General features: G+C 39.1%; 1 protein-coding gene and 1 pseudogene across 2 annotated transcripts in view; one reads left to right on the top strand and one right to left on the bottom strand.

Moving 5' to 3' along the window:
- The window catches only part of SUGCT (succinyl-CoA:glutarate-CoA transferase), a 684,774-nt gene that overhangs the window by 163,937 nt on the left and 508,581 nt on the right, over positions 1-12,256 (top strand). The gene's annotated exons all lie outside the window — the stretch shown is intronic.
- LOC132524389 (transmembrane protein 258-like) lies at positions 593-831 on the bottom strand (annotated as a pseudogene).

Below are 12,256 nucleotides of genomic sequence, written 5' to 3' on the forward strand. Positions count from 1 at the left end.
TTCAAGCCAAAGAAGCTAGTAGCTAATTGCATTTTTCAGGAGGGTGAACTCAGTGTATTTTAGCTATTTTAATATGCTAGACTATTTAACCAGAGACCCCCCTCCCCAATTAATATGGACTTTTAGGAATCTGGTTTGCCTCTAAGATATGGTAAATGTAGGACATATGATTGTTAACCAGAGGTACTTTTTTTTTTTTTTTTTTGTGGTATGCGGGCCTCTCACTGTTGTGGCCTCTCCCGTTGCGGAGCACAGAGCTCCGGACGCGCAGGCTCAGCGGTCATGGCTGACGGGCCCAGCCGCTCCGCGGCATGTGGGATCTTCCCGGACCAGGGCACGAACCCATGTCTCCTGCATCGGCAGGCGGACTCTCAACCACTGCGCCACCAGGGAAGCCCCAGAGGTACATTTTATACTACATTTTCAAACTCATTTACATTGCACTCAAAGAACTCAGTAAGCTTTTTTTTTTTTTTTTGTCACAAATCTGCCTTTATTGTGAGCAGCAGGTGGGACACTTCCAGCATAGTAAAATAAATAATTTACAAAAGCAGGGATTCAGTGAAGCCGCCTGGTTGGGACCCTTGGGAGCTCATACATAGATGCCGACCCAGAGCAGCGGGAAGAGGACTCCAAAGCCCATGAAGAGTGAGGCCACCAAAGATTATGAGGAGCTCTCTGTAGATATCGCAAGTGTATTTGGTGGAGGTGACCTCATAAACTAAGAACCAGGCAGTGAAGAACATGCCAGTGGCCAACAACCACGGTCAGATGGGGGAAGACAGCCGGGTTCACTGGGCTGGTGTACCTGCTCAGGGCCTCAAACTCCATTTTGCTGGGCACAGGATCCTCAGTAAGCTTTTCAGCATCCTCTTTGGCATGGGGCTATGTTCCATGGATACACACTGATTTATCAACTCGGAGGCGTTTCTCACCCCAGCAGCCTTAACTTTGTGTTCTGTCACTTATTAGAGCAAGATTGGACATGAAATGGCAATATTAAGTACAAGTTTCATGTTCGGTTTATTCTTCTGCTATAAGGGTGGGATACTGGCTAACACATCCTAACCGTATTGTTGTAGTCTAGGTGCTTACCCTTCGCAAGCCTTGGTTTCTTCCTCTGAGAAGTTGTAAAATGATCTGCTTCAGAGCTTGATTGTGGAGATTAAATGAGACAATATGTGTCAGCTGCTGAGCACAGTGCTTACAGAATGGTAATGGTAGCTGTTATTTATATTAAATGACAGATTTCATACTGTAATATTTCTTAATTTAAGATGACTAGGTGACTGTTGACACTGCATAATACAAGCTTATTATGGACAGAGCGAAAGTAACTACTTACAAATGTTGGATGAATGAACTCCAGCCTTTTTTTTTACATCTTTATTGGAGTATAATTGCTTTACAGTGTTGCGTTAGTCTCTGCTGCACCTAGGGGCAGAACTCCAGTCTTTTAATATCCACAGGATAGCGCGTGGGTCTGCTGTGCATGTGTGAGCAAGACTTCTTTTTAACAACTATTTTTCTTGAATCCTAACGTTGCTTGGAGAGGGTAAATGCAGATTTCACTAATAAGATTTGCGAGGAGTACAAGGGCTATTATTCATTGTTTATTTCAACAAATACTGAGCACTTACAAGGTGCCAAGCATGGACAATCATGAAGAATAAGACATTGCCTCTGCTTCTGAGGCGCTCACTTGTAGCGGGGGAGACAATCAAGTTAGCGACTGATGCGGTAACAGAGTAATTGCGTGGTGACATGGCCATGAGTGGAAGGGGCACCTAACCTGGCTTTGGGAGACGAGAGAAGATTTCCCCGAAGAAAGAAATCTCTGCTGAAGCGAGGTGAATGAGTGATGAGGGGGATGGTTCTAGCAGCAGCAGGAGCAGTGAAAGCATCTGGAGAGGTTTCTAAGGGCCTTGGAAACCATGTCGTGAAATGCAGACACTATCCTAAGGGTGGGAAGGAGCCTCTGAAAGGTTTTAAGTACACAAAAAACATTTGTGTTTAGAAATATGATTTTGGTAGTAGTGCGGAACAAGTAAAGACTGTAGGCAAGGAGACCAGTTCAGAGGGTGTTGCGGTACCCCAGGCAACAGAACACAGTGGCCATGGGGATGGAGAGAAAGCAAACAGATTCATTATCTATTAAAGGGTTAGAATTATATTACTTGGCCAATAACTGAGGGTGAGGATGTGAAAGATGGAGGATTAAATCCTGATTCCCAAGTTTTTTACTTTAGCTGCCAGTCATTCGGTGAGAGGAAGAGCAGGTTTTGTCTGGGGACATGGGAAAATGATGAATTCTTTTGCAGCCATATTGTTTTTTTTAGTGCTTACGACCTCTGAATTGAGACCCCCCCACCCCCTGCCGCCAGATGTCTGCAGTTTTGGAAAGGCGTGCTAGCACGTGTTCCATTTCCCAGGAGGGAGTCTAATCAGTTTTTTGGGATACGAACAAAGTACAGGTTCTTCACCCCTCAAAAAAGAGAGAGAAAATCAGAAAAATCTAGAAAGAAATAATTTAAACTTCAACATATCTTAAAATTTTGTGTCGATTTAAAAAATGAAATTTTATTTTGTGGTTTAGTGGTTGTTTTATTTTGAATGACCAAGGTGGTGGGAACTAGAGATACAGATTTGTAAGTTATTGGAATAAACATGACAATTAAAATGACTGAGTGGATGAGATTATTGGGGGGGATGAACAGCAGGGGTTTTCTTTCCTGACTGCACATTGGAATCACTTGGAGAACTTTAAAAAAAAAAAAATCCTGATGCCTAAGAACTGTCCCCAGAAATCTTGACTGAATTGCTCTAGGATGACCTGGGGCAGTGTTTGAGCAGCACTGGCCTAGAGTGAGAAGAGATCCCAATAAAGAATATGGAGGGGGCTTCCCTGGTGGCGCAGTGGTTGAGAGTCCGCCTGCTGATGCAGGGGACACGGGTTCGTGCCCCGGTCCGGGAGGATCCCACATGCTGCGGAGCGGCTGGTCCCGTGAGCCCGTGAGCCATGGCCGCTGAGCCTGCGCGTCTGGAGCTTGTGCTCCGCAACGGGAGAGGCCACAACAGTAAAAGGCCCGCGTACCGCAAAAAAAAAAAAAAAAAAGATTTATACTGTGTATAAAAGACATATCATGTGGTTTAATTGTATGTCATAGCAATAATTATTACTAAACAGTTTCAGAGAATTCATAGGTGAAAATTACTACCAGTGAAGTCCAAAGGAGTAAAACTATGATAGTATAAATTCCTAGATGATGGAATTTAAAGTTAAATTAGGAAGCTACATTTTTTTTCCTTCTTATACTTTGTATGGAGAAGTTGAAGATTCTAGAAATATAGGTTTTCCACTTTGCTGTAATAGAATGATTTATATCAATTTTAGAGCAGTGAAAAGTAGCCCTAAAGCTTTATAGATTTTTTTTATCCCTGAAGAGCATTATGATATTTAAAAATTACTTTTAAGTTAATAATACCCTCATAATTTGAGGACACTCTTGTTTTTTGTTTTTTGTTTCTTTTTTTGCAGTACGCGGGCCTCTCACTGTCGTGGCCTCTCCTGTTGCGGAGCACAGGCTCCGGACGTGCAGGCTCAGCAGCCATGGCTCACGGGCCCAGCCGCTCCGCGGCATGTGGGATCTGCCCGGGCCGGGGCACGAACCTGCGTCCCCTGCATCGACAGGTGGACTCTCAACCACTGCACCACCAGGGAAGCCCTAGGACACTCATTTTGACATGTGAGAATTTTCAGTGGGAGAGTATGTACTCCTAAAGAAGGAATATAATACAGGGAAGTCCTTCAATTCAAATTAGGAAGATACTGAGGGCTTTATTCTGTCTATATATGTGTATTTCTGATTGTCCTTGATATTGGAAGTTGAGTGCAAGTTTATTTTTGTAAGTAACAGCGGAGATAAACAGGTGATTTATCTCTGATTGACTCATTCTGTTTGTGGCAAATTAATTTTGGAAAGTATTTCCAGGAGTTTTGACAAGATAACTCAGTTTTAATAGAAATGAGTCAATGACAGGAATAATAGAAATCTGTGAGGGTGTTTCACATACTCCATAGATAAAAAGTATTTGCAAGTTGAATTATCATAAAGAGTTCATAAAGGTAGGTACAGAATAGCTATATGAATTTTTTCTTTCTATGTCTGCCGTTATTGGCATATATAACTAGGACCCCATCTGTTACCTGGTCAAATACAAAGATGTTCTGGTTAATATTTTTTCATTTCTTATTTTTTTTGCTGTGAAGTTAGACTTGAAATTCTTCGTGAAGCAACAGTTACATGGCACCATACTTAGAGATGCGTATAAACCCATAAGGCAAAATACTAATAGTGCGTCAGGCACTTTGTTGGGCAAGTGCTCATATAAGACTGAGAAAAGAGGAATATTAATCTCGCCCATGAGTGAAAGCCACTTTCTGGGATGAAGATGAGGAATCAGCAATTATAGTCTGAAGTAATATTTGTATGGTGCTTTTTACATGTATTTTCTGATCCAACCTTCAAAATGACCTTGTGAGGTAGGTGTTGTTATCTTCATTTTACAGATGAGAACATTGAGGTTCACAGATATTAATTACCTTAAATCATAGATGAGCAGATAGATTTATCCCAAATCTTCTGGCTCCATATTCTTTACTTCGTCTTTCCATCAAGTGGAGACAGAGGCAAAGTATTAATACAGATTGAGGAGATCATCACAATTTTAATGGGAGAAGTAGTACTTGAAAGCCTTAAAGGAAGGGCAAAATCTAGATCCGCAGAACCAGGGATGTCACAAACTGAAAGAGTGGTTCATGGACTGAATTCAGCCTGCAGATGAGTCTGGCGTGACAAGTCCGGTGTTTTTTTAAAAAGTCTGAATTAGAATGACTTAGTTGAACAAGCGTTTTCTAAACATATGGCTTTTGTTAAATAGATATTTTCTAGTGTACCATTTAAATTCCTTCCTTAAAAAGTTATATTCTTTCGAGTTATTTTCTTAGTGGTTATCCTGCTACAATGAATATTTTAGCTTATAAAAATCTAGTTCATGTTAATAGTAACTTAGTTTCAATATTATACAAAAACTTTGTTTCTACAACTCCATTCTCCCCCTTTTTTGATTCTTTTCCTTTTTTGTATTTATTTTATTAGGTTTTTGGGGTAGAGGTTTCATGACTCGCTTCTTTCTTTTTACTGTCTTCCCCTGAAATGATATAGAATTATTTACTTTAGTAAATGTCTATTAAATGAAAATGTTGGTTTTAGAAAAATGAGTGTGTAGCCTTTCTTTTCTGGCTTATAATTAGTTAGTAAGCCCCGTTACTTACTGTGATCACACCTCGTTTGTGCTACTGAAACAATGCTATCTGCATGAAAGATGTATTAATATCTATTCTCAGTAGGTGGAGTACAGTAGAATGCGTTGAGAAGAGTGAGAAATAGAATCCATTTTCTTTTACCTCTTTAGGTTCATTGAATCCTTTGCTTCTCCAAGAGTCAATTTGATTTTTATGATAGTATTGTGCTGCAGGTCTGTGTGCTCCTGAATGTGGCGGGCTGTAATATTAGTAGTAGTAGTTGTGGTAGTAATAGTAGTAGTAATAATAATATTAATAAGAAACTTTTGATAATATGTAAATTGTATTTTTAGCTCACTCTTGCAGGGATATTATAAGAGAGTTGTATTACTTAGGCTTTTTTGCCCAAGTCTTATAATACTTTGATCTTTTGTTCACACGGGTAAAATATTAAAATGTGATTATGAAACCTTTACAATTTTGTTTTTTAAAAGTCCAGTTCTTTTGAAAACCGGCTATAAAGCATTGCCATTTTTGCTTTTGTAAAAAAAGAAAAAAACCCTATATTTGTTGACTGGTTGTTCAGAAAAAAATACAGAATTCAGTAATTTCCAAATCAGTGTGATGAGATTGTTTCTATGTCTTAGGAGAAACCCTAGATCCATCCTAGCTAGTATGGATGTAATAAAACTTAATACATTCTCATGCACCCTGGAGCCCGCGCGCCACAGCTAGAGAGAGAAAACCCACATGCCACAACTAGAGGCAAGCTGCATGCCACAACGAAAGATCCCACACACCTCAACGAAGATCCCGCGTGCTGCAACTAAGACCCGACGCAGCCAAAAAAAACAAAACAAACTTTAATAAGGAATATATTGGCAAGTCCATATCATATCATCCCCCCATCTCTCCCACTGTACTAAAAATCCTAATCATTAAAAATCACAAACAAATGGACACACAAAAACCCCATCAAACCATATACCTTCATAACATCTGGAAAAATGTCAGTTTTGTTTAAGTAACCAAACAATGAGTGGTCTTTTTTCATGTCAGTCATTTGTGCTTATATGTATTTTATATTTTTTTCATTGGAAAGTTATAGTATTTCATTTTATTTTTTAAAATTTTTGGCTGTGTGTTGGGTCTTCGTTGCTGCACGCAGGCTCTCTCTAGTTGCGGCGAGCGGGGGCTACTCTTAGTTGTGGTGCATGGGCCTCTCATTGCAGTGGCCTCTCCTGCTGTGGAGCATGGGCTTCAGGTATGTGGGCTTCAGTAGTTGTGGCCTGTGCGCTCGGTAGTTGTGGCTCGTGGACTCTAGAGCACAGGCTCAGTAGTTGTGGCTAGCGGGCTCTAGAGCGCAGGCTCAGTAGTTGTGGTGCATGGGCTTAGTTGCTCCACAGAATGTGGGGTCTTCCTGGACCAGGGCTCGAACCCGTGTCCCCTGCATTGGCAGGCGGATTCTTAATCACTGCGCTACCAGGGAAGCCCTGGCCAGTTATTTTAGAAGGAGTCAATGAACTTAACTTACCCATCCAACCCATCATGCCAAGTGCTGCTGACTGTGCAGAACCGGTGTAATTGTAGTTCCTACCATCGGGGAAGGGCGGGTGTCTGTATAACTCTAAAAATTTCTTGAATGTGATAATTAAGACATACAGTAATAATTTTTATTTAATAGTGTTGTTTTTATTTTTCAAAAAACACCTAAATTATTTGAAAAAATAAGCACTGCTCTTTAGTATATTTATTTTCCTATGTCTCTATATAACCTGTTTTAAGAGCATGTGGCTTTTCTGATAGAATGAATATGTTTTTCAGAATCTTGCATGATCTAGTGACTTTCAGAATTATGTTGTCAGGAATAGAATTTTATTGCTTGTACGTTTATCCTTCACATGTTTATACATGTGATTAAAAAAGTGAAAACCTATTTTAAGGTGGAAGTGAGCTTGGCTCATACTGTGTCATCCCTTGAGGGAACATCACTCTCAAGGATTGGCACTCCACTTTGTTGGATAGGAAGAGGTCATGTGTCAGTCAGTTTCTCCTTTTTATGGAAAGGAATACCCCCCAAGTGTACACAAAGGAGCACATGAAAGAAGATAGAAAGCTTTGGCTTTGTGTCTAAGGTCATACCTTTAACTCATAATTATCGTACTAACTATAATGGTTTGTGTGGAGTTAGAGAGGTATAAAATGTTACAGCTTGTTAAATCAGGTGTATTTGTGTTAATTCAAAAGTATTCATGGGATAAAGAAAAATAAACCAATAAGTTTCAAATGTTTATATCAAGGAAAGCATTTCAGATTTTATTTCCTACTGCTTGGATTAGTTTTATCATTAAGATAAGTTTTAGACTTTCCTTATTCACATTGAAGATTTGCAGTGTTAAAAGATGTTGTCATTCCACCTAGATGGGTGGAATAGGGAGGGTGGGAGGGAGGGAGACGCAAGAGGGAAGAGATGTGGGGACATATGTATATGTATAGCTGATTCACTTTGTTTTAAAGCAGAAACTAACACACCATTGTGAACCAATTACACTCCAATAAAGATGTTAAAAAAAAGATGATGTCATTGATATTTTATTAATTCTTAAATCTTTTCAATTTCTGTTTGTGGTTTAAAAAATCAAATATTAAATTGTAGCTGTTTACAAAGAAACATTCTTGTTTTTCCTGCTCATATTAGGGGGCTTGCTTTCTACATCATAAAAAGAATCTCTAAATTGGTATTTTTACCTAACTAATGATCCAGGAAAGCACATGGGATGAGTTGTTTTATAGATAAATTTCTTTTGAATAGAGAAAAAAGTACAGATAAAAATAAGAAAAAGCTGAAATAAAACAAAAGAGATTTCCCACTTAGAAATAAGCCTATCAGAGGGACTTCCCTGGTGGTTCAGTGGTTAAGACCCCACGCTTCCAGTGCAGGGGACACGGGCTCAATTCCTGGTTGGGGAAGTAAGTTCCCACATGCCACTCAGCATGGCCAAAAAAAAGTCTATCAGAGACCGTATTCTTTGAACATACAAACTTTGATGAAATGACAAGCTAGGTTCTTTGAAAACTATGTTAACTCTTTGAAGTTGTGACCACCTAGCTTTGTCCATCATCTTTGGAAAATATTTAAGTGCTGAAACATATGTGATTATATAACTACAAAGAGAACTACTGAAAAAAATGTTTTTGCTCTGTAAAACCTTATATTCTAAAACAGATTACACTCATTCATTCATCTTATTGAACATACAGGGGATGAGTAGGTATAGACTTTAATTAAATAATCATAGAAACAAAAATGATAAGTATGGTAAATCCTGCAAAGTGGAGGTTTATGGTGCTGTATGAGCGTTATGTGGCGGGATTTGATGTAGTCCTGGTCATCAGGGAAACTTCTCTGTAGAAGTGATGATGAGTTGAACTCTGAAGAAAGACTGAAATTTACTAGACAAAGGTAAGGGGACTTGTGTTTCCTGTGCTTGGAATTATCCACGTATTTTACACTGTCATATTTTTACATATTGGTAATGGCCTGAGAGATCAGCTGTAGTTCATCTTTTCTTCAGATGAGGAAACTCGAACCCGTGGAGTAACCAGCCTGAATTTCGTAGCTAGCTTATGAGAAAAACTGAATTAGGATTTATGATGTATGGATGAGTAATGCTATTTTCGTTAAGCCAGATTCAAGGCTTAAGAATAACTGAACAAAAAATGCACTTAACCTTTTATTCATTCCTTTATTCACTCAACTTATAGTTACAAAGTAGCCACTATGTAGAAGGCCCTGTTCCACTTGATGTGGAAGATAAAGAAGTGAATGATGTTTGGCCTTTGCCTTTAGGGAGCTTACCATCTAGTTGAGAATATAAAGCAATATCTGAATTTACAGAGTAAAGTTATGTCTGTCAACAAAAAAATACAGATAAAATGTGGGAATTGAGATGAGGAAAGGGTTATGTCCATTTGGAATGAGTTTGTGAAGCCTTCCTGGAGGAAATGATAGTTGAACTGGGCTCAGGTGTGAAAATGAAGGGCATTTGGTGCAAAATATACTGCATGAGCAAAGGCAAGAAAGTTATCAGGGCATCAGCAGGTATAGTGCTCTTCAGATGACACTAAAACGGGTGAAGGGAGGGATAGTGGGAAATAAATTTGGGATATGAGTTACAGCTTGATTGTGGATAAAAACTATGGATACAAGAGAGCCATTATAAAAAGGGGCATAAACTATTAGTAGCTGTCGGTCAATGCTAAGTACATTGGGTAGAAGATAGAGAAAAGTTGAGTATGTAGGTGCTGTATGGTGTGCTGGTGATACAAAGATGGATATATGCAACTTAAAGACGGAAGTGTGATGTTCAAAACATGGAGAAATCAAGTGTGAGAGTTTCATGCCTAGGTTGGAGGGGTAGCCATTAGTAAAGAGTTTTCAAAGGCTTTGTAGGTAGGTGGGGCTTTAGTTACTGTTGACCTCTGCTCTTGCTTTGTCTCCTTTGACCATAGATTCTCTACAAGTCAATCATGATCCAGCAGTTGACAATGAAGTCTTACTGAGCCAGGTGCCACCACTGTGCCGTGCTTCCCTTAGTTCACAAGGCTGCCCTGGCACCTTCATTCATTCATTCAACCAAGTTTATTGAGAGCCTACTCTGTGCCAGGCACTGTGCTTAGGTGTTGAGACTAGCGGTAAATGATGATGAACACTTTTTCTGTCCTCAAGAGTCTTATAGTCTGACAGGGAAGACATGTTAAAAAAGTAATACCTTAAAATAAGGCATGATTAGTATTAATGATAGGGGAAGGGTATTGAGTAGCATGGAAGATAAAGCCAGGATTCTTTTCATGATCATAGCATTTCAAGGAAGTTGAAAATATGTCCTATCAGTTCATGCTTGGTCACTGCCGGAGTCCTTGATGGCTACTAGGAATAATCAGTATTAGTTCTGAAATGCATACAGTCTCTTCACTGTGTGGGGGTAAAGAGAGAAGGAGGACTCATGCCTGGGAGCATAGGCTTTGAGTCCAGCAGCTCTGGTTGGAATTCTCTCAGTACTTGTTTGCTGGGTGATCCCATGTAAACTACTTAGTGTCACTGCCCTCAGTTTCTTCAATTGTGAAATGAGGAAAATTACCTCTGTCTCTTTGGATTCCAGCAAGATTTAAGTGAGAAGAGTATTTAAAGCATAGTGATTTGTATGAAAAGATGCTCAACATCACTAATTATTAGAGAAATGCTGCAAATCAAAACTACAATGAGTTATCACCTCACACTGGTCAAAATGGCTGTCATCAAAAAATCTACAAACAATAAATGCTGGAGAGGGTGTGGAGAAAAGGGAATCCTCATACAGTGTTGGTGGGAATGTAAATTGATACAGCCACTATGGAGAACAGTATGGAGGTTCCTTAAAAAACTACAAATAGAACTACCATATGACCCAGCAATCCCACTACTGGGCACATATCCAGAGAAAACCATGATTCAAGAAAGCACATGTACCCCAATGTTCATAGCAACACTATTTACAATAGCCAGGACATGGAACCAACCTAAATGTCCATCGACAGATGAATGGATAAAGAAGATGTGGCACATATATACAATGGAATATTACTCAGCCATAAAAAGGAACGAAATTGGGTCATTTGTAGAGACATGGATGGACCTGGAGACTGTCATACAGAGTGAAGTAAGTCAGAAAGAGAAAAGCAAATACTGTATGCTAATGCATATATGTGGAATCTAGAAAAATGGTATAGATGATCTTATTGGCAAAGCAGAAATAGAGACCTAGACGTAGAGAACAAATGTATGGATACCAAGGGGGAAAGGGGTGGGGAGGGAGGAATTGGGAGACGGATTGACACATATACATTATCGATGCTATGTATAAAATAGACAACTGATGGAAACATACTGTATAGCACCGGGAACTCTGCCTAATGCACTGTGGTAACCTAAATGGGAGGGAAGTCCAAAAGGGAGGGGATATCTGTACGTGTATGGCTGATTCATTTTGTTGTGCAGTGGAGGCTAACACATTGTAAAGCAACCATACTCCAATAAAAATAAAAATAAAAAAGAATAAAGCATCGTGACTTGTACATAATGTTCAATGAGTGTTATCTTTTAAAAAGGTGTAGTGCTTGTAAGAGAATGGGATTTCACAAGCGTCTTAATCTTCAAGTAGGATTTTGACCCCATCTCCCCCAATCACTGCCTTAGGCAAGTAATCTGAATTTGTGCTGCTTCTCCCAAAAGGGATCATGTTGCCCCTTCTTTCTTTTTAGCAAAGAGGTCTCAAGATTAATTATATCCTGTAATGGTTTTCTTCACTTTCAGAGAAGGTGCTACATAAATGATGTTTTATTCATTTCTTCCAACTAATTTTTCTACAAAAGTTGAAAATGCTTCACATCTCTTTCTAATTCTATTTTTTAAAAAATGCATGTGGCTGTTTACTTCACTTTTAATGTGATGTGTGGACATTTCTCATGAAGTAATAATTTTTGTCACTTTATATAGTGTTGCCAAAGTCCTTTCTTGCCGATCTTCTCCTGACATGTAACAATTGTTAGGTGGGATGGATGCATATACAGATGCTTAACCATATTTTATTGATTATAAATAAAATAGCTTAAAAATAAAACTTTAAAAATATAATCACTGCTTCCATTTTCATAAAAAAGTCAGCACAAAGAAATATGGATGTTCTCTTAGGGACGAGAAGCATGGCTTGGATTTTTCTTCATTGAACTAGGACACAGATGCAGTCTGGAAAGTCACCCTCAGAACCATTACAGTGCAAAATGCAGTGCATCTTCAGGAGTGTGCAGGAGACAGGATGAGCGAGAGCTTATCATGCTTTCAGAAAGTCCCTGACACTGTATTCTTAAAAATGAAGTATCTATGGTTCATATTTGTCTTCTCATTAAGCTCCG

Source organism: Lagenorhynchus albirostris, chromosome 8, assembly GCF_949774975.1.
Source record: "Lagenorhynchus albirostris chromosome 8, mLagAlb1.1, whole genome shotgun sequence".
Classification (NCBI taxonomy): Eukaryota; Metazoa; Chordata; class Mammalia; order Artiodactyla; family Delphinidae; genus Lagenorhynchus; species Lagenorhynchus albirostris.